General features: G+C 41.7%; 1 protein-coding gene and 1 pseudogene across 4 annotated transcripts in view; both read left to right on the top strand.

Moving 5' to 3' along the window:
• Positions 1-21,977, top strand: part of LOC130281585 (sodium-dependent serotonin transporter-like) — a 526,811-nt gene that overhangs the window by 16,635 nt on the left and 488,199 nt on the right. The window lies entirely within an intron of this gene.
• On the top strand, positions 14,598-16,844 carry LOC130268790 (fragile X messenger ribonucleoprotein 1 homolog; annotated as a pseudogene).

Genomic DNA, 21,977 nt, shown 5'->3' with positions numbered 1-21,977 from the left:
TGTATAGAGCCGCTCCACATCTCTGCTATATTTTGCACTATCGCATCGGGTGTCACGACACCCGGGGCGATATGTCTATTAGTACAGGTATTACTACCCCCATCATGGAACACTCTGTTCCATGCTGGTAGTAGTAGTACTACCTAAAAAAAAAGTTAAAAATTTTGAAAAAAAAGTGAAACACAAGCACTTTATTAAAAAATAATAAAATTTTTGTTAGAAAATGTATACATTTCATTAAATAAATTTGTTTCCATCACTACTGCATCCCTTTTTTTTTTTTCCTGCAGTCTGATAGGACAGGAATGAGCACAGGGGAGTGCTAGTCCGACCCTCACTTACTGGACTTTTTCCCTGCCTGTGCTTCAGCTGGGAAAAATATAATACTGCAGCCGGACAGGATTATGTTTTGGATAGTATGGGGACCGCTATTGGAGTTTTTTTAATCAGTGATTTCTTATGAAGTATCTTATAAAAGTTCTTGTTTTGCCAAGTTGTCTTCTATGCAAATAGTTAAATGCAGTGAGCAATAGCAATCATGGCTTTTAAACATTTAATGGCGGTAATCCCTGGTGTCTAGGGGACCCATCTGCAGCTCTGCGATGTAATCGCGGGCTGCCGATGGGTTGCTGTGGAAGAATGGGGACTGACCAATCCTTCCTGGTGCTCGGTAGAGAGCAATTGCTTAAATCAGATTAAAAAAATTTCTTTATGTTGTCCATCTTGGGAAAAAAATTAACCTTTCTGATACTTTATAAGAAAATTTTATTTCCTTTTTTATAGAAATCATGGCTTATAAAAAAAAAAACACTTTCAAATTTTTAAAACAGGGATCGGGTGTCACACGGGGTGATATGTCTATTAGTACAGGTATTACTACCCCCATCATGGAACAGTCTGCTCCATGCTGGGAATAGTAATACTACCTAAGAAGGAAAAAATTGAGAAAAAAAGTGAAATACACGCACTTTATTAAAAAATTATAAAATTTTTGTTATAAAATATATACATTTCATTAAATAAACTTGTTTCCATCACTACTGCATCCTTTTTTATTTTATTTTTTTTGGTACCCAACAAATTTTGGGTACCAAAAAAACTGCCAAGGTGCAAATTTCACACAAATGAAAAAACGCCAGACCCAGGAAATTGCACTGGCGTTTTTTCTTGCGTTTTTTTCAACCCAAAAAACGCATGACAAAAAAACCAAGTAGAAACTTAGCCTTAGGGAGAAAGATGAGTCATGCAGTGTGAGGAAACGCCCCCCCAAAAATGATAAAAAAGAGTGAGCAACAGATAGAAGGTATTTCTGAGAGAAATATAGGTCCTATACACAAAAAATTATATGTACACGATCAGTAAAAGAGGAACATATAACTTTTTTTTTATTTTATTTGTAGGATAGGACAGGTACACGTTAAGGCTGCCTTAGACAGCCCTTAGCAATCATGCGCTGATAACATAGGTCAATGTAATACAATAGCATTACATTGAACAACGTAAGCCATCTACTGATGCACGTTCCCGCACCAGGACTAGTATACTCGTCCATGGTTATCGTGGGTGCTGCCCAGTGCACCCCCGAGATTGCATCAGGGACTCGGCTGTATCACACAGCCGGGACCCTGCTGCACTGCCAGGACTGAAGTAAACTTCAGTCCCGGCAGTTTTAACCCTTACAGCCGCGGTCAGAAGTGACCGTGGCTGTAAGTGTTATGGCAGAGGGAGGGGGCTCCCTCTGTCTTCCCTGCAGCACCAAGCATCGTGATTGCGGGGTGCTGTGTCTAATACGCGGCTGGACGGGGCCTGCCGCACTGCCGAGAGTGAAGTTCACTCCTGGCAGTTTAACCCTTACAGCCGCAGTCGAAAAGTGACCGCGAGCTGTAAGGAGTTTGACAGAGGGAGGGGGCTCCCTCTGTCTCTCCGGCAGCACCCAGCAACGATCGCGGGGTGCTGCTTCATACCTGGGCAGCCGGGGGTCCTACAAAGACCCCCAGGTCTGCCCTGGCTATTGCCAGAGGCACGTCCTGATATGCTGCCTGCTAGTGAAAACTGGCAGGCAGCATATAACTTCAATTCTTTGGAATACTAAGTATTCCAAAGCATTAAAAAAAAAAAGTGTAAAAATAAATAAATTAATTAATTAATTAATAAAAAGTGTTTAAAAAAAATGGGTAATAATAAAAAAATAAAATGTAAAAAAAGTGTAAAAATATTTAAAAAAGTGTAAAAAAAATAAAATAAAAAACATGTTTATTAAATAAATATAATAAAAAAATGCGTAATGTGTGGGATCACACTGCTGACATCCGCAGCATGTAATATGCTGCGGTTGTCCGCTGTATGATCCTACATATTATGCATTTTTGTGTAGGATCACAACAATGAGCTCCCTCCTGCGGCTAGGCAGCTTTGTGTGTCCACTCATTGCGGCGGATTTCCCGCCAGCAGTCACAAGCGGACATACTGAGCTACCCAGCTGCAGCAGTGATCTCGCATCCACCGTGTGAAATACTCTGCGGTTGCGCTCTGTCTGACCCTTTTTGTGTATAGGAATACTATAGGGGGTGTAGTTTCCAAAATGGGATTACTTGTGGGGGTTCTGTATGGTTCTGGCAGCTAAAACCCTTTGCAGGCATGAAGTACAGCCTATAATCCATTCACCCTAAAATTATGCCCTGAAAGCCAAATGGCGCTCCTCTCCTTCTGGGTCCCACCACGCAGCCAAGGAACCAAATATGTCCTAAGCAGGGGTATTTCCGAACACGGGAGGAGCAGCTTAATAAAATATAGGGTGCTTTTTTTCAATATCAGAAGCGATGTACAAAAAATATGTCCCACAAATGATGCATTTGTTGAAAAAAGCAAATTTTGAATTTATAACACTGACTTTGTAATAATTCCTGCCAAAAAACTATGGCATTAAAATACTCACTGTACCCCCTATTATTTTGAAAATACTGAAAATTTCAAGTGCAATTGTTAGGCTTCTATTTCATTTACAATGTTAATAAAAAAAAAAAACACTTAAAAAAAAGACATCTGAAAGTATAAGTTTGATAAACTATTTGGTCAAAAAGTATAAATATATGCAACCTATAAGTGTTAAAATAGCAAAAAATCATAATTTTTTTAAATTTCATGATTTTGTGCATTGTAAAAAAAACTACAAATGATATCGGCTTACTTTTACTATGTACATGAAGGACAACTTGTGACAAAAAAACAATGTCAGAATTATCGTGTTTGGCAAAACGTTACCAGAGTTATACTCTAATAAAGTCAGACATCCCAATTTGAAAAAGCAGGCCTGGTCTTTTAGGGGTGTACAGACCTAATTGTTTTGGTCCTTAAAGGGTTAAAATAACTTCTCCCCCAATATAAATTTAAATCACCCCCTTTTCCCATTTTTTTTTATAAAACACAGTCAAAATAAGTAAACATATTTGGTATCACCAATTAAAAAAAGTTATAGGGATCAGAACAGGGCAATAAGAATATTTTTTTTTACTCAAGTTAATTTTTTTTTTTTTTTTTTTTTTTACCATAAAAAGAAGCAAAAATTATCCAAGTCTGGTTTCATTGGAATAATACTGACCTATAGAATAAAGTTAGCATGTCAGATTTACCATATTGTTAACTCCCAAAAAAATATTGCCTCACAAAATTGTGGAATTTCATATTTTTTTTTAATTTTCCCTTACATATCATTTTTTTCCTCGCTCCATAATACATTATATGATAAAATAAAATCTTCCATTGAAAAGTATAATCCACAAAAAATAAGCCCTAATACAATTTCTGTCAGTGGAAAAATAAAATAGTTTTGGGTCTTGGAATGTGAGGAGAAAGAAAATGTAAGCCAAAGAAAAAAATAGCTGGGTCTATTTGCTTTGCTAATTGCTTTGTCTTTTGATAGACATGTAAGTAAAGTCTGACAAGGCTGTTAGTTCCAGTTGTGTTAAATTGTGTATATATATATATATATATATATATATATTTTTATCACTAGAGGGCTCTTCAGACCATGTAGTAAGCATGAACATGGTTATGTCCATGCTTATCATTAGATTATTTGAAATAATAATTTTTTTGTAGCATGATAATCATGTTTTTTTATGAATGATTTCACAAATGGTTTCTTTGTTGCTGTAAGATTATTTATTTGTTTCCTCAAATGTTTTCCTAAAATCACTAGTATTTTTACTGTACTGATTACTATTGCATTATACATTTAAAGGGGTTATTCAGGAAAAAACTTTTTTTAAATATCAACTGGCTCCAGAAAGTTAAACAGATTTGTAAATGACTTCTATTAAAAAACCTTAATCCTTTCAGTACTTATGAGCTTCTGAAGTTGAGCTGTTCTTTTCTGTCTAAGTGCTCTCTGATGACACGTGTCTCGGGAACCGCCCAGTTTAGAAGCAAATCCCCATAGCAAACCTCTTCTAAACTGGGCGGTTCCCAAGACACGTGTCATCAGAGAGCACTTAGACAGAAAAGAACAACTCAACTTCAGAAGCTCATAAGTACTGAAAGGATTAAGATTTTTTAACAGAAGTAATTTACAAATCTGTTTAACTTTCTGGATCCTGTAGATATATAAAAAAAAGTTTCTTACTGGATAACCCCTTTAAATGATCACTTAATTAGGAACACTTACTTTATATGAAGTTAGTCTGCCTTTGTGGCTTGCAGACATCCTGAAAAAGATTCCAGTTGGTGGCTAACATCCTCCATACCCAAATCGAGCCATGCCCTCTGCAGCAGCTTCATTAGTTAAATTTTTTGGAGAAGGGGACACAGATCTCAAAGCTCTTTTCAGTATATCCCAAAAAATATTCAATATCTGCAATATCAATATGTTGTCATGTTCCTTCAACCATTCCTATTGATCCAAGCCTAATGTCACAGAGCATTGTCCTGCTTAAAGATGGCACTTTGGCCGGGGAAGACCATCGGAAGACATGAGTGCACATGGTCAGGTAGTATAGTCTTTACCATTCATTCAAGGATTGTGGTATTATGATGATGGTCTTTGGCCAGGAAAATGCTTTCCAGAATCTACCATTTGAATGTTTTTGCAGCAAACGAGACCCGTCACTCAAGATCAGTGGTTTCCAATCTTTTTTTTTTGCCTGAGTACCCCTTAGTAGGCCATTTCCAGAAATTGTACTCCCTTTATTAGCGATGTATTGGTAATTAACACAGTTGCTCTTCTTCCAAATCTTTATGCTTTTATATACTCTTGTTCTTCCATGCTTCCAGCTCCTCTTCCTATCTCCCCAGGGTCCCTGACTCAATGGTAATGTCTTCTCTTATCTAAGTCGTTCCCCTTTCTGCCAGACAAACATTTTAATCTCCTTTCTCCAGCACAATGCCTGCCTCTTTACAAACTATCCATGTTTATTGGTCCACACAGTAATAGTGCCTGTTCTGTGCCATTATATAGTTGTAGGCCCCTATACTGCTCCCAAATAGTTTTATGTCCTCACATTGCCCCACTTTGGTCCTCCAATGTTCTTACGGTCTTCAGACTTGTTGCTATGGCCTATAGCAGTAGGTCTCTGGTCCAGAGGAACAGTGAAGCACTGAAGCTGATGCGGTAGCCACAAAAAGAAAAAAGCCAAAGGGGCCTTTTTACACAGGCCAATTATCAGGAACATTCATTCACCCAATGGCCAATGCAAATGGGTCTTAAGACGATAAAGCTGGGTTCACACTGTGGTATTGCTGTGCATCCCAGCAATATGATGGCATCTAGTCTGCCCCTTGTTTGGTGCATATAAATTTGCAAGCATGTAGGATACGTTGCCAATTTTACCTTTGAGGAAGAGAGCTCTGCTGTCTTCAAACTCAATACGGGCCACTAGAGTAAATGGCACCTGTTTCTGTATAGCGATAGACACGCCACAGGAGGCTGAGGAAGGACCTGTGCAATGAAACCAAGAAGCAAAAAGGTTAGTGGGCAATTTAGGTATTCTACCAGTTTTAAAGTGTGTTTCCTGAAAAAATACAATGGACGCATGTTTCCTCTTGAGCATAGTGACTGACTTATGTTTTTAATGCAGTCTTTTTGGGTGGCTCTTTTGCTTCCCAGTCCCTGATGGCAACTATTTCATGATAACCAAACCTGGCAAGGATGCATCTATATGTGTTAGCTACCACCCAATCTCTTTGATTAACATGGACATTAAACTATTTTCCAAGCAAATGGCCTCTCCCCTTCACTCCCTTTGGTCAGATTCCCAGATCAGGTGGAGTTTGTCTCACTGAGAGAAGCTCAGGCAATACAAATAAAACAATCCTTTTGTTGTCTCATCTGTGTAAAACCCAAACACCTGTGTGTCTGATCTTGGTGGATGCCGAAAAGGTGTTTGGGTTAACTGGTCCTTCTTTCGGTTGGCCTTACGTCAGATAGGGAACGGTGAGTTGATGCTTGGTCACATCCTAGCTCTTTATCATGGCCCTATGGCTTGGGTCCTGGTCAATGTTTTTTCCTCCACTCCCAAGGGTGATCCCTGCCCCCTCTCTTGTCTTTAAAGGGGTATTCCACCCTTATACATCTTATCCCCTATCCCTCATACCCCCTCCCATAGGCATGAATGGAGAAAGTGTGGCATGACATCTGGAGGGGGCGTGGCGTGACCTCTCCATCTCAGAAACCCAGCGTTTGAGATTGGAGCTTCACCTGTTCACCAATTCCGGGTGCTACCCAGAGATTGCTGGTGGTCCCAGCAGCAAGACCCCCCCACAATCAGACATTTTAACCCCTATCCTTTGGATAGGGGATAAGATGTCTAAGGGCAGAATATCCCTTTAATAGCACTTGAACATTTGGCAGTGGCCATACGCCTTTTCCCTCTCATTAGTGTCACTTGTATAGTTTGTTCCCACTACAAATTGGTGCTCTGTACAGGCAATGTCCTCTTGTTTATCTCCAATCCCCTGAATGCTTTCTGGCTTTTCTCAGTGAAGTTGAGATTTTTGGTCAAGTCAGTAATTTTAAGGTTAATGGGGTACTTCGGTGAAAAACTAATATTTTCAAATCAACTGGTTCCAGAAAGTTGAACAGATTTGTAAATTACTTCTATTTAAAAATCTTAATTCTTCCAGTACTTATCAGCTGCTGTATACTACAAAGAAAGTTGTGTAGTTCTTTCCAGTCTGACCACACTGCTCTTTGCTGACACCATGTCAGGAACTGTCCAGAGAAGGAGCACATCCCCATAGCAAATCTCTCCTGCTCTGGACAGTTCCAGACGCGGACAGAGGTGTCAGCAGAGAGCACTGTGGTCAGACTGCAAAAAACTACACAACTTTTTCTGTTGTATACAGCCGCTGATAAGTACTGGAAGGGTTAAGATTTTTAAATAGAAGTTATTTACAAATCTATTTATTAAAAAAAATATATATCAAACACACTCCAATAGAAATCACCTTTTCCGAGCAATCCACACTTACTCCTTACCCAAAGGAGAAAAATATATACTCAAACGCATTTGTGGCCCACATTTACTATTGCAAACCCGATGTTTTGTCGGCTTGTGTGCCAGATTCTGTCGCATTGCGCCAGAAATTTTGTCTGCGCTAGATTTTGCGCCAGAATTTGCACCAGAATTGAAAAAACCCCGACTAACTCTCCATTTTGCTAAGAAAACCCAAAAAAGGGGCGTGGCCGCTGGGGAAAGGAGGCGTGGACTCCAAAAAAAAGGGCGTGTTCCCGACATTTTCACAAAAAAACAACATATTTACTAAGGTTTCCACAGAAAATGTGGTGGATTCGAGCTGAGAAAAACCAGACAGATCAGAGCATGTGTAAAAATAGCAAAGTGTAGGGAAAGTGGAAAATGTAGGGAAACATTAGTAAATACCGTGGAAAATATATTTTAGGGAATTAACCCCTTAAGGACTCAGACCATTTTGGCCTTAAGGACTCAGACAATTTAATTTTTACGTTTTCATTTTTTCCTCCTCACCTTCTAAAAATCATAACTCTTTTATATTTTCATCCACAGACTAGTATGAGGGCTTTTTTTTTGCGCGACCAGTTGTCCTTTGTAATGACATCACTCATTATATCATAAAATGTATGGCGCAACCAAAAAACACTATTTTTGTGGGGAAATTAAAACGAAAAACGCAATTTTGCTAATTTTGGAAGGTTTTGTTTTCACGCCGTACAATTTCTGGTAAAAATGACATGTGTTCTTTATTCTGAGGGTCAATACGATTAAAATGATACCCATTATTATATACTTTTATATTATTGTTGCGCTTAAAAAAAATCACAAACTTTTTAACCAAATTAGTACGTTTATAATCCCTTTATTTTGATGACCTATAACTTTTTTATTTTTCCGTATAAGCGGCGGTATGGGGGCTAATTTTTTGCGCCATGATCTGTACTTTTTTTTGATACCACATTTGCATATAAAAAACTTTTAATACATTTTTTATAATTTTTTTTTTAATAAAATGTATTAAAAAAGTAGGAATTTTGGACTTTTTTAATTTTTTTTCGTTCACGCCGTTCACCGTACGGGATCATTAACATTTTATTTTAATAGTTCGGACATTTACGCACGCGGCGATACCAAATATGTCTATAAAAAAAGTTTTTTACGCTTTTTGGGGGTAAAATAGGAAAAAACGGACGTTTTACTTTTTTATTGGGGGAGGGGATTTTTCACTTTTTTTTTACTTTTACTTTTACATTTTTTTACATTTTTTTTTACACTTGAATAGTCCCCATAGGGGACTATTCATAGCAATACCATGATTGCTAATACTGATCTGTTCTATGTATAGGACATAGAACAGATCAGTATTATCGGTCATCTCCTGCTCTGGTCTGCTCGATCACAGACCAGAGCAGGAGACGCCGGGAGCCGCACGGAGGAAGGAGAGGGGACCTCCGTGCGGCGTTATGAATGATCGGATCCCCGCAGCAGCGCTGCGGGCGATCCGATCGTTCATTTTAATCGCGAACTGCCGCAGATGCCGGGATCTGTATTGATCCCGGCACCTGAGGGGTTAATGGCGGACGCCCGCGAGATCGCGGGCGTCGGCCATTGCCGGCAGGTCCCTGGCTGCGATCAGCAGCCGGGATCAGCCGCGCATGACACAGGCATCGCTCCGATGCCCGCGGTTATGCTTAGGACGTAAATGTACGTCCTGGTGCGTTAAGTACCACCTCACCAGGACGTACATTTACGTCCTGCGTCCTTAAGGGGTTAAAACCCACAAAGAAACCTACACTCCACTCTTAGTAAATAAGGGCCTGTGTGTGGCGCTCAAGGATCAATGGACAAACAGAAAGAATATAAAAATTATATAAGTTTATTTAAAACAAATACTTATATAAACCAGTCAGCATATCATACGGGGCTATCACCCACAGGGCCTTGTGGGTGCAACCCTCACTATATAATAGTTACACTACAACCTAAAAATATATATCTATTGCATATGAAAAACTGACATACAATGTGCTCAATAATATAAAATCTAATAATAACTTGTCAGCCAAATGTTAAAACCGCCATAAATGATTATTATGCCCCACAAAAATGCAGCAAGATCTGTGTGTTTTTGTGAGGCATAATCATTTGAAAACATTTGTTTTCCACCGGAGTACCCCTTTATCTACCCAGAGACAGAAGTCTCGAACATCATCTTACCTTTTGGTAAAACTGAAACCTTATCTTTATTCTGTAGGTCCATACGCTTACAGGGATACTAAATTTATGTAGGTTTTATTTATTTTACTACTTTAAAAAAATTATAACTACATGCACCAAAATTAGTGTGTTTAAAATTGTCATCTTCTGACCCCTATAACTTTTTTATTTTTCCACGTATGGGGCTATATGAGGGGTTATTTTTTGCACCATGGTCTGTAGTTTTTACCGGTACCAATTTAGTTTTGATGGGACTTTGTGATCGATTTTTATTAATATTTTTATGGTATATGAAGTGACCAAAAATTCACAATTTTGGAATGTGGTATTTTTTTTACGTGTACGCCATCGACTGTGTGGTTTAGCTAACCTTATTTTAATAGTTTGGACATTTCCGCACGCGGTGGTTCCACATATGATTATTATTTTTTTATTACATTATTTTTTTATTTAAAAAATAGGAAAAGGTGGGTGATTTAAATTTTTATATGGGGGGGCTTTTTCACATTTAATCTCTTAACCACTTTTAACTTTTTTTTTAGCTCTTTACTTTTCTTTTGCTTGCATACACTGAGGCATGGAGCAGTAGATCGCTGATCGGACGAGGAGGAGGCAGGTGAGGACCCTCCTGTCGTCCAGTAAGCTGATCAGCTTGGCTGAGCTGCCAGGATAGTTTCACTTTCAGTTTAGACACCGCGATCAACTTTGATTGCGGCGTCTAAAGGGTTAATGACTGCCCGTAGCAACCGGGACACACAGGGTTTAACCTGTTGTCCGCTCGTGAGAACTGTTTAAACCCTGTTAGCGGGATCATGCCCCTGTTCCCGAGTCCTTAAGGACTCGGGAACAGGGGCATACCTGTACTCCCTGCACCCTTAAGGGGTTAAGAAGTCTCTGTATGATTTTCATGGTGATCTGTGTGTCACTTTTATTTTTTTATATTTTTTTATGTGCTATTATAATAAAGCTTGAAGCATATTTTGTCTTACATTTTTTGGTGTGCACCATTTTTTGGTTCGTTTTCTTTTCTTGTTGTGTAAATATGGTTTGAATTAAACACCTTGGCAGCACCCTTCTGATATTTATTTGTTGAGCTCCCCATTCTTTACATTGCATATGCCAGAAAGAATATGTCATAAGTCACATGGTCTCCAGGGGCATGGCTATGATGCAAAGGGTCGGTGAACAGCATTAGTTCAGTAAATCCCTTCCCTACTATCCACCCACCCACTGCAGCATAGCCCCGCTCCCCTAGGGGCCATGACATATTGTGGGAAATTTATCAAAAGCTGTGTGTAGAGAGAGAGAGTGGTACAGTTGCCCATAGCAACCAATCAGATTGATTCTTTCATTTTTAAAGAGGCCTGTGAAAAATGAAATTTTGAGTGTGGGTTCCGTGCATGAAAATGGGACAAACCGGTGCAACATTTCTGGAATACCTATTGTGACAGTGTGGCAAGGAAAGGGTGCATTTCCCACACTGATCCTGCAGAAATCTCCACCTGTGGACTAATCAATGAGGCAGCAGAAAGGGGAAGGGTCCTTAAAAGCAAGAGAAACAGAATAATCTGGGCTCTACCCTAGACAGAGGTGGCTGTTAGAGGGGGGAGACACTGTGTCCAGTGCCAGGCGGGCACAGCAAGGGCTGCTGAGGACACAAGCGTGGACTCCCGGAGTGAGAGACGCGGCTCCTGTAACATATAGCAGGTGGCTGTACGAATGGGACTTTATGTTCAAATGTGAACTGTGTCTTATAAGGCTGCAGGACTTAAACTGACAGGGAAAAAGCCCATCAGTTATTAGTCAGGGCATGCTACATGTGTAGTGAGTGGCTAGACGGCCTAGGAGTTATTTTTATATTTTGTTTATCCTGCATCCCGTTTAATAAACCTGGCGAGGATCCAGAATTGCAGAAAGGACTCATTGTTTGCCGGTTTATTGTGGAAAAACGTGTCCTTTGGCTACGGCAAAGGACGATCCCAGAGTGAAACCTTTTACAATTGGTGGAGGATGCGTGGTACACGTTGCTAGGAGCAACCAGTGGTCATGTTGCAATGGAGTTGTTGCCGGGAGCAACCAACTGTGCATGTTACAAGTGGAGCAGAACTGAGCCTGTGGTGAAGGCGTTGCTAGGGGCAACGGATCGCAACACGTTGGAATTGTTGCTAGGGGCAACGATCCTGCTGACAAGTGACTGTTGGTACAGCAGGAGTGTCTGACAAGTGTGTCAAAGCAGCGGTGAGCTGTGCAAGATTGTGTGCAAAGATGGGTCGACGTCGCAAGGCCGTTGCTAGGAGCAACCGACAAGGACGGCAACCGGATATCGCCAAGAGGCATGGAGTGGTGAGCACCTTAAAGAGATCAGCGGCAGCTCAGCAAGAAGATGTCTTCACACCTGATAAGTTTCTGGCCAGGAGGTCAGAAAAGATGGACGTGCGGACTCGTGAGATGATAGTAGGTGGTATCCCGCTGTTTGTGGAACTGGATTGTCGCCAGGCTGTATCCAGAGTCATGACGGACATACTACCCTTTTTGAAGACCCGACCAGAGACTGATAAGACTGTTCTAATTGACTTTGAAACTTGTTATGGGACAGTAAGCCATGTTATGGAGGTGTGTGCAGAGCTTAATGTGGAGTTTATACTGGGCAGAGACTTCCCATATTTTTGGCCTTTGTGGAATGGGGAGAATGTGCCAGAGAAATCGCACACAAAGGTTCCTGAGGTAAAGGTTGGCGTTGTCTCGCTAGATGACTGTGTGAACTCTGTCCAAGATGTCTCCAACCTGTGTCTAAGTGCAAAATCCTGTGAGGGTGGGGCGCCCCTCATGAAGGCTGATGGGACTGTTCACACTCTGCAGGTTGGACTAAAAAAGTCTAGTGAACAGAAAAGGTTGAATGCAGGACTGGGAGAAAATATTACAAAAGGCAATTTGCATGACTTAGGTTATGTAGATATGAACTGTCCTGTCAATTCTGAACATGTGCAATGTGATATTGTATTGTGTGAAACATGCATGCCTATGTCTTCTGAAGTAATGTGAACTGCTACCAACTCAGACAGGACAAAAGAAAACTTGTGTGAGTTGGTTGTAGATGGTAAAAAGATGGCGGCTATTCTAGACCCAAGAATGGCAATAAGTCTGGTAAAGACCACTATCAGAAAGCCAGATCCTGACATAGTGTCTATACAGGCTGATTTTTGGGGTTATAAAACTGTTGATGTCTGTTTTTCTACTCCCTATGGTACAGTGAGTCACAAGGTTGCAATAGCGCCCTCCTTGGAGAATGATGTAGTACTGGGGACAAATTTTCAATTTTTCCAGCAATTATGGGAAGACTGTCAGGTGACTAGAGCAGGTACACCTGATAGGCCCACAACACTTGACTTGCATCACACACTAGTTGAGAGTCACTCAGCAGAGGCTGAGGACGGGGAGTATCAGCAGTCACTAGACACATGTCAGGTAGGGGTCCGCCAGATTGCTGGGAGAGCTGAAGAACAGACTGTGAGTCAAGTGCAAGAGGATCCGGAGACTCAAGTGAAGAGTGTGCCTCTGACTGAAACAGAGTCTTCAGTAAAACCAGAAACGGAGCAGGTTCTGGAACATAGGTTCCATCCTCAAGTTAAAGATGAGCCAAAAGGGGGGCTGAAATTGCATGGTCATCTAGAAGGGAAGATGGTGGCCGAAAAGAAAGCTACAGTGATGGCTGTTGATAAAGCAAAAGTGCTGAAGAAAGTACATGTGGAGCCGGGTGCTGCGCTTACGGTCACTGACAGAGTCCTGAGTGAAGGAAATGTGACATCTGAACCAAAGATGGATCCTGACTGGGAAGGTAGAACCATTAAACCAGATGTTGTTGCAGACCCCAAGGCCCTTCATGTCTCTGCTGGACAGCAGAGAGATAATGTTGAAGTGAAAGAGAAGTCTGCGAGTGAGCAGAGAGACAGCGAGAAACTGTCCAGGAACTACCCTAAGGCCCATGGGACCAAGTCCCTTGCAAACGGGAAGACAACTCCTAAAGGAGGAGAAGAGCTGGATCAAGTTGGCTCAAAGGAAGAGACAGGCCAAGAACAGGTGACGGTCAGAAGACAAGAGAATGTCTCAAGTTCCTGCAGCGAGAGTGAAGAGATCACTGTAAGTAAGAGATCTCGGAAAAACCGAGCTGGACTTTGTAAGAAAAGAGAGCAGATCCAGAATCTTGAAGAAACCTTACAGATGGTTTCTTCAAAATTGGCACAAAAAGAAGAAGAGGTGTATTACCTGATGGAGGACAAAGAAAAATCGCTTGTAGACTTGAAGAAAGAGAAAGAAGCGAAGCTTCAGATGCAGAAAGATATGGAGATCCACCAAAGTGAGCTTGTGGCTCTGCAGGATGAGCTGTTCCGCTCCCAGGGTCATGTGACCAGCAAGGAGAGCGAATTGGAGAGTCTGGTCCAGCAGTTGTCACTCAAGGAGGAAGAAGTGAATGTTCTGTCTGAGGCATATCGGGCTCTACAAAGTGATCACCAGGCTAGGTTGGTAGCCATGGAAGAGCTCGAGAAGGAGAAAGCTCGAGAAGGAGAAAGCTCGAAATGCACATTAAGTCTCATGCAGCTACCTTGGATTGGCTGGGAAGGCAGATCTCCAAACAAGAGGCTCAGCTAAAAGTCTATGAGCAGAAAGTGTCCAAGATGGAGCTACTGAGTAAAGACAATGAGCAGATGAGACAACAACTGCTGTCCCTGGAAGATACTGTCAATAACTTGACAGAATTGCTAGAAAGAGAGAAGGGGAACTCCTCTTAACTCAAGAGTGAGCAGCAGAAAAACGTAAAGCTGGAAGAGGACATGAAGGTCCTAAAAGAAAGCAGTGACCAGGCTGCAGCAGAACTGCACAAAAAGAAACTTGCCCTTGGGAGACTTGAAGCGCAAATTGCTCAGTTGTATGAAGAACTCAGAATGAAAACCGAGAGTCTGCAGAAGAAGCTGCTGGAGATGGAGATGCCTCCTCTAAAAGTGTCAGAGTCTGAGCGAAGGGCTCAAGAAACAAAGCAGCTGAAGCAAGTCTCACAAGAAGCTCCGGAGTCTGGATGCAGAGTCCGTGATCAGAAAAATAAAGGCGGTACAGACTTGGATGGTCGGGGCCAGAGAAGCTCACACTACAGTCCAGCCTTTGGTGAGAGAAGGCAGAGGCCTGAAAGGACTACCTTGTTTGCAGCCAGTGTTCAGGGCGTTGCCTTGAGCAACATGAAGAAGGTAGGAGGCTCCAAGGAAGTCTTTGGAACACCAGCTGTGAAGAACAGTTTCTATAAAGTGAAGCTGAAAGTTCCTGAAGACTTACAGCAGATGTGCGTAAAGGAATCGGCTCATAAAGACTTTTCAAAGGCAGTTGAAGCCTTTTCGGTGTCTTATGACTCAGAGAATGCCCAGCTGGTCATCTTGTCTGACAATGAAGTTACCATTAAGAGGGTGAACATGTTGGGTAACATCCATTTCCGAAGTCTTCGGACAAAATTGTCTGTGATATCGAGAATCAAAGAAGCCAGAAAGAATCTGGAAAGCTTATGTCTGTCAGAGTCTAGATTCCATGTGCAGTTTGATGTACGAAAAGACTTGATGCGCTCAGTAATCGGCACTCGTGGCACAAATATACAACAAGCAAGGAGAATCCCTGGGGTGCTGTTATTCTTGATAAAGATACATGTATGTGTCATGTGTATGGTGAGAACCAAGATGCTGTGAAGAAGGCAAGAAGTTACCTAGAGTTGGCTGAGGTGGTAATGTGGGTTCCCCGAAACTTGGTGGGAAAAGTCATTGGGAAGAAAGGAAGGCACATTCAGAAGGTTGTCGACCAGTCAGCGGTTGTTAGAGTGAGAGTTGAGAGTAATAAGAAGAGCTCCCAAGACGAGGGAATGGTCCCCTTTGTATTCCTGGGCACAAAGGACAGTGTTACTAAAGCAACCATTCTACTGGACTACCACCTCAAAAGGTTGAAGAAAGTGGACCAACTTCAGCTAACTAGACCAAAGAGAAGGACAGATGCATGGTCGTGTATGCACTGTCTTTTGAAGACAAGTGCTCATCCCCGGTGGTCTGAGCAGAGGGGGGGGGGGGGATATGTGACTGTGTGGCAAGGAAAGGGTGCATTTCCCACACTGATCCTGCAGAAATCTCCACCTGTGGACTAATCAATGAGGCAGCAGAAAGGGGAAGGGTCCTTAAAAGCAAGAGAAACAGAATAATCTGGGCTCTCCCCTAGACAGAGGTGGCTGTTAGAGGGGGGAGACACCGTGTCCAGTGCCAGGCGGGCACAGCAAGGGCTGCTGAGGACACAAGCGTGGACTCCCGGAGTGAGAGACGCGGCTCCTGTAACATATAGCAGGTGGCTGTACGAATGGGACTTTATGTTCAAATGTGAACTGTGTCTTATAAGGCTGCAGGACTTATTGTCTTTAAACTGACAGGGAAAAGCCCATCAGTTATTAGTCAGGGCATGCTACATGTGTAGTGAGTGGCTAGACGGCCTAGGAGTTATTTTTATATTTTGTTTATCCTGCATTCCGTTTAATAAACCTGGCGAGGAGCCAGAATTGCAGAAAGGACTCATTGTTTGCCGGTTTATTGTGGGAAATGTGTCCTTTGGCTACGGCAAAGGACGATCCCAGAGTGAAACCCTTTACACTATTTAATAAGTGTGAAATAAACAACCCAAAAAGTTTAAAAAATAAAGCCTCTATGAAAGCCCCTCCTTTAACCCCTTCATGACCTGGCAAATTTTGATTTCTGGCTCAAGTTTTTTTCCTCCTCACTTACTAAAACCCATAACACACAACACCTTTATTTTATCATATAGTGTATTTTGAAGCCAGAAACAAATTATATGTATGACAAAATGAAATAAATATGTAATAGCGCAATTTTGTGGGGCAATATTTTTTTTCACAGTACGTTAAAACTGACATGCAAACTTTATTTCTATTATTATACTTTAATTAGAAGTCAAACTTTATTGAACAAAATCAGTATTTAAAATTGTCCTCTTCTGACTCCTCAAACTTTTTTATTTTTCCGTATAGGCGCTGTATGAGGGCTAATTTTTGCACCGTGATCTGTACTTTTTATCGGTATCATTTAGTTCTTTTTGATCAAATTTTTTTTAAATTTTTTTTCAGATTTTTGATGTTATTAAAAATCAGTAATGTCATTTACGTTTACACCGTTCACCGTACGGGATCATTAAAACAAAATATGTTAATATATACCAAGTATGTTGTTTTTAATTTTTACAATTTTGTTTTAATTTTAGAAAAAATTAGAATTTTATTTCTTATTGGGGAAGGGGCTTATTCATTTTTATTAAAATGTTTTACTTTCCCCTCCCCCCTTTTTTAGCTCCCAGAGTCGACTATTCATTTCAATCATAAGGTTACGAATACTGATCAGTGCTATGTGAAGCAGCAAAGCCAAACATGCCTCTAGTCTAGTTCAAAGTAAGCCACACTAGATGGCATGTTTGAACCCTATTGAAAAATAAATAAAGTTTAAACATTTAACCCCTTTCCGCATATGGACGTTTATAAACGACCATAAGCGGCTCCCGAGGTATGACGCGCGCTCAGCAGGTGAACACGCATCATACCCGGTGGGTCCCGGTTGCTATAACCCCTTAAGGACCCAGCCCAAATATACCTTAAGGACCCGTCCATTTTTTGAACATCTGACCACTGTCACTTCAAGCATTAATAACTCTGGGATGCTTTTACCTTTCATTCTGATTCCGAGACTGTTTTTTCATGACATATTCTTCTTTATGTTAGTGGTAAAATTTTGTCGATACTTGTATAATTTCTTGGTGAAAAATTCCAAAATTTTATGAAAAAATTGAAAATGTTGCATTTTTTTTTTACTTTGAAGCTCTCTGCTTATAAGGAAAATGGAATTATACATTGATTCACATACACAATATGTCTACTTTATGTTTGCATCATAAAGTTGAGATGTTTTTACTTTTGAAAGACATCAGAGGGCTTCAAAGTTCAGCAGCATTTTTCCAATTTTTCACAAAATTTTCAAAATCGGAATTTATCAGGGACCAGTTCAGTTTTGAAGTGGATTTGAAGGGCCTTCATATTAGAAATACCCCACAAATGACCCAATTATAAAAACTGCTCCCCTCAAAGTATCCAAAATGACATTCAGTGAGTGTGTTAACCCTTACAGCAAAGTGAAGGAGAAAATACAAAATCTTCATTTGTTTACACTCGCATGTTCTTGTAGACCCAGTTTTTGAATTTTTACAAGTCGTAATAGAAGGAAAAGCCCCCCAAAATTTGTAACCCAATTTCTCTTGAGTAAGAAAATACCTCATATGTGTATGTCAAGTGTTTGGCGGGCGCAGTAGAGGGCTCAGAAGGGAAGGAGCAACAATGGGATTTTGGAGAGTGAATTTTGCTGAAATGGTTTTTGGGGGGGCATGTCACATTTAGAAAGCCCCTATGGTGCCAGAACAGCAGAAAACCCCACATTAAACCATACCATTTTTGAAACTACACCCCTCAAGGCATGTAACAAGGGGTCCAGTTAGCCTTAACACCCCACATGTGTTTGACAACTTTTCGTTAAAATTGCATGTGTAAATGGAAAAAAAAGTTAATTTTTTCGCCCAAATTTACAATTTTTACAAAGGGTAATGGGAGAAAATGCCCCCCCAAATTTGTAACCCCATCTCTTCTGAGTATGGAAATACCCCATGTTAGGACGTAAAATGCTCTGCGGGCAAACTACAATGCTCAGAACAGTCACATTTGGCTTTTTGAAAGCAAATTTTGCTGAAATGGTTTTTGGGGGGCATGTCGCATTTAGGAAGCCCCTGTGGTGCCAGAACAGCAAAAATACCCACATGGCATACTATTTTGGAAACTACACCCCTCAAGGAACGTAACAAGGGGTACAGTGAGCCTTAACACCCCATAGGTGTTTGATGACTTTTTGTGAAAGTTGGATGTGTAAATGAAGAAAAAAATTATTTTTCACTAAAATGCAGTTTCCCCCTCCCCCCAAATTTTACATTTTTACATGGGGTAATAGGAGAAAATGACCCCCAAAATTTGTAACCCTATTTCTTATGAGTAAGAACATACCCCATGTGTGGATGTAAAGTGCTCTGTGGGGGACCCCCCACATGTGACCCCATTTTGGAAACTACACCCCTCACACAATTTAATAAGGGGTGCAGTAAGTATTTACACCCGACTGGCGTTTGACAGATTTTTGGAACAGTGGGCTGTGCAAATGAAAAATTACATTTTTCATTTTCACGGATCACTGTTCCAAAAATCTGTCAGACACCTGTGGGGCGTAAATGCTCACCGTACCCCTTATTACATTCTGTGAGGGGTGTAGTTTCCAAAATGGGGTCACATGTGGGGGGATCCATTGTTCTGGCCCTATGGGGGCTTTGTAAACACATGTGGCCTTAAATTCCGGACAAATTTTCTCTTCAAAAGCCCAATGGCGCTCCTACTCTTCTGAGCATTGTAGTTCGCTCGCAGAGCACTTTACATCCACACATGGGGTATGTTCTTACTCAGAAGAAATGGGGTTACAAATTTTGGGGGTCTTTTTTCCTATTTTCCTTTGTGAAAATAAAAAATTTAGGGTAACACCAGCATTTTAGTGGAAGTTTTTTTTTTTTTTTTTTCATTTTCCCATCCAACTTTCATTAAAATTCGTCAAATACCTGTGGGGTGTTAAGGCTCACTATACCCCTTGTTACGTTCTGTGAGGGGTGTAGTTTCCAAAATGGGGTCACATGTGGGTATTCATTTTTTTGTGTTTATGTCAGAACCGCTGTAAAATCAGCCACCCCTGTGCAAATCACCAATTTAGGCCTCAAATGTACATAGTGCGCTCTCACTCCTGAACCTTGTTGTGCATCCGCAGAGCATTTTATGCCCACATATGGGGTATTTCCGTACTCAGGAGAAATTGCTTTACAAATTTTGGGGGTCTTTTTTTTTCCTTTTACCACTTGAGAAAAAAAAGTATGGGGCAACACCAGCATGTTAGTGTAAACATTTTTATTTTTTTTACAATAACAGGCTGGTATAGCCCCCAACTTTTCCTTTTCATAAGGGGTAAAAGGAAAAAAGCCCCCCAAAATTTGAAGTACAATTTCTCCCGAGTAAGGAAATACCCCATATGTGACCCTAAACTGTTTCCATGAAATACGACAGGGCTCCGAAATGAAAGAGCGCCATGCGCATTTGAGGACTAAATTAGGGATTGCATAGGGGTGGACATAGGGATATTCTACGCCAGTGATTCCCAAACAGGGTGCCTCCAGCTGTTGCTAAACTCCCAGCATGCCTGGACAGTCAGTGGCTGTCCGGAAATGCTGGGAGTTGCTGAGCTGCCGGGATAGTTTTACTTTCACTTTAGATGCCTAAAGGCATCGGCCTGATCGGCGGTGCCCGACATTAAACCTGGGTCCTGGCTGCTGATAGCAGTCGGGACCCACAGGTTTGAAGCGTTCTCCACTCTTGAGAACGCTTTAAACCCCATAATGGGACTTAGGCTTAGGTACACCTTGAGTCCTTAACCCCTCAATACACAGTGCATACAGGTACGCCGTGATGCCCTGGTACTTAATGACTCATTCAGCAGGCATCGCGTGCCAACTCCTGGGGGAGGTCAATTCAGACCGGCGATCTGCAACGATTCTGGGTCAAAGGGTCTCTAGTGACCCAGAAGAAAAGGAGGATCGGGACTTTCCAAGACAGCCCTGATCCCCCTGAAGGGATAGGAGTGAGGTGGCAGAGGTGCCACCCCCCCATCCCTGCTATTGGTCGGTCAGAAGCGACCGACCAATAGCAGATCAGGGGCAGGGGGTTAAAGTTTGGTTCCCCCGCTCTGCCCACCCACGGTAGTCCGGGCAGAGCGGGGAAACTGTCCTGTGAGCAGTGGCGGGCAACAGCAGTGACTTACCAATCAGCAGCAGACGGCGATCCTCCTGTCAACGTGATCCTGCTGGTGAGTAGTTGCCTAGCAACATCTGGAGGGGCATAGTTTGGAGACCTCTATACAGTGGTCTCTAATCTGTAGCCCTCCAGATGTTGCAAAACTACAACTCCCAGCATGTCCACACAGTAGTTTGCCATCTGGGCATGCTGGGATTTGTAGTTTTGCAGCATCTGGAGGGACACAGTTTGGAGATCACTGTGCGGTGGTCTTTAAACCGGGCCCTCTAAATCTTGCAAAACTACAACTCCCAGCATGCACAAACAGCAAACAACTGTCTCGGCATGTTTGGAGTTGAAGTTGCGTGCCTCCAGCTAACTCCAACTCCTAGCATGCCCTTCGGCGATCAGTACATGCTGGAAGTTGTAGTTTTGCAACAGCTTGAGGCACATTGTTTGGAAAATACTGCGTTAGGTAACAGAACCTAACTCAAGGTTATCCAACCAGTGTGCCTCCAGCTGTTGCAAATCTACAACTCCCAGCATGCACATTCACATGGGCGGGGGTTTACAGCGAGTTTCCTGCTTCAAGTTTGAGTTGCGGCAAATTTTCCGCCGCAGCTCAAACTCCTAGCAGGAAACTCACCGTAAACTCCCGCCAGTGCGAATGTACCCTAAAAATAACACACAAAATAAATGGGTAAAACATTACATATATGCACACATACACTGTCTCTCCCCCCCCCCCCCCCCCCCCAATAAAAATGAAAAACGTCTCGTACGGCAGGGTTTCCAAAACTGAGCCTCCAGTTGCAAAACAACAACTCCCAGCATGGCAGGACAGCCACTGACTGTCCAGGCATGCTGTGAGTTTAGCAACTGCTGGAGGCACTGCTGAAGTGTGAATGGGAGTGTTGACTACCATAGAAGTGTATTAAGCTTTCTATGGGAGTCAACTTGAGGAAATTTTGCCTTGTGAATAGGGCCTAAAGCATGCATCTGGGTCTGCCCCTATGCAAATGCCTAATTTAGGCCTCAAATGCGCTCTCTCACTTCGGAGCCTTGTTGTATTTCAAGGAAACAGTTTAGGGCCACATATGGGGTATTTCCGTACTCGGGAGCAATTACGTTACAAATATTTTGGGGAGGCTTTTTCTCCTTTTACGTCATATGAAAAGGAAAAGTTGGAGTCTACCCCAGCGTGTTAGTGTAAAAAAAAAAAAATTTGACACTAACATGCTGGTGTTGCCCCATACTTTTCAAGAGGTAAAAGGAAAAATAGACCCCCAAAACTTGTAACGCAATTTCTCCTGTGCACGGAAATACCCCATATGTGGATGTTAAATGCTCTGCGG

This window comes from Hyla sarda, chromosome 1 (genome assembly GCF_029499605.1).
Source record: "Hyla sarda isolate aHylSar1 chromosome 1, aHylSar1.hap1, whole genome shotgun sequence".
In the NCBI taxonomy this organism is placed as follows: domain Eukaryota; kingdom Metazoa; phylum Chordata; class Amphibia; order Anura; family Hylidae; genus Hyla; species Hyla sarda.
The sequence above is the reverse complement of the archived record's forward strand: the minus strand, read 5'-3'. Positions and strand labels throughout refer to the sequence as shown.